Raw genomic sequence first — 1,867 nt, 5'->3', positions numbered from 1 at the left:
TCAGGTGCCATCAACTGCAATCTTGGAGACTGAATGTGACAGGCACAGATAGAGTGAACATGTCACTCACGTGCCTAGAGCTGACTCACCAGGAACACCTTGTGCAAATATGAAGGAGGTAGAGTATGACAATTATAAAACTGAAGGAGCGGCTGCAGCAGTGACCCACAGAGAAATATGATGACCTGGGACATAACAGGTGTCAGACGTACAGAAACCACACGGAGCAGTGGGCTACTGCACTAAGAAATGCAGGTATACATGCAAATAAGTGTAGCAATAAATAAGTATATCACAGTAAGGGCATACAGAACCAAACATAAATAGGCACACACGTCTGTCTGTCACACAAAATAGAAAGACGGACATCACTAATACTTCTGAGGGAATGTGGAGCACAGAAATCTGATATGTTGAAGTAGGGCATAAATAATTCATGAATATTATATACAGCTAAGATATTCATGCGTCATTACATGGCTAACGTCTTGAGGTTCCTCATTTAAAATATAGAAAAGGCAAATGTGATTAAAGTGAGGATCATATAGGGTTTTTGACACATATGAAGTTAAACCATAAGCTTTACCATGATTATGGAATCCTTTTTCTTTAAAATATTAGGGATGTATTGTTCCCTATAATCCTTGTAAAAACCTCTGGTCGATCCCTGTTATGTCCACAGCCAATGCCTGTGTGCCAAATGTTAAAGTGCCTTTAGAGGTGTTTTTAGAGGTGACCCTCTAAATCAGTTTTGGGACTTCTAACAACATGAATATCAGTTATCTACAGTTAGAGATTTGTATACTATACTGGTGCAGATTCACTAAAATATTGGATTTTCAATGCTGACGATGATAATTGTCAGCTTTGACAGTTTTTCAAATGCTAATAATGATTGATTCTAAAGAAGCCTGCTTAGCATTAATTACTGTTCCCTTTTGAAATCCACCAGTGAAAGTCACTGATCACTGTAGGCTTTGAAAAGCTGATGGGTAGTCATTTGAAATATATATAGTTTAAAAACAAATATCATCATAGTATTTGAAAGTCTGAAGGGTAGGAACTCTACCTTCTGGTCGGTTATTAGTTATTTTTGTTGTATTCCTCAATTTCACAGGATATAATGACTTCATAATAACCAGAGCCATTATAAGGGCAGAAAGCTGTCCTTGGCATGGATTTCTGTTTTAGCCTCCTGAAGTTTGATCAAAAATCGGTGCTAAGTGCAGCCTGCAGGCTTATTGTGGGCTGCAATGGAATAGCCCCAGGAACTTCTTTGAGACTTAATTGAAGTTTTAAGCCTTATTAAATCTGTCCGAATAATATTTTAGTTTGGCTGTCTTGCATGCCACATTTATTGTCAGTATGGCTGGGTATATGCTATGAAATATATCTTTAGCTCAGGTGACAAACAAAATATCACTTAGTGCATCAGTGGGTATGTACAGCAAATATGTATGCGGACAACATCGTTGTGGCCACAAGATCAGCTGATATCACAATTGGGCCGGCAAATTTAAATGCCCATCCAGTTGTGATGTCTGGCCAGAAATATGAAGAGGTTGATCGGTAAGTGTCTATACCTTACTAAATATATGGCTTGATTGATGTTTTTTCGTCATCCAGTGGTTCGCTCAGGTTTTTACTGAGTATGAGACTGTATACTCTCTAGAGAGCAACAAAAGATGTGCATATATTTTACAGCCAGTTTAAGAGAGTAAACTTTGTAATGCTATGTTGTGTCAAATTAGCTAGTCATGGTTTCCACATGTGTACATGGAAATATGATTGTACTAAGAGTATGCACTCTTCAAATGTGCATATCATTGAGGGCATAGCACTTACAACATTCTGTAGATGTCAGCAA

This window comes from Crinia signifera, chromosome 6, assembly GCF_055691185.1.
Source record: "Crinia signifera chromosome 6, ASM5569118v1, whole genome shotgun sequence".
In the NCBI taxonomy this organism is placed as follows: domain Eukaryota; kingdom Metazoa; phylum Chordata; class Amphibia; order Anura; family Myobatrachidae; genus Crinia; species Crinia signifera.
This window is presented reverse-complemented; position numbering follows the sequence as displayed.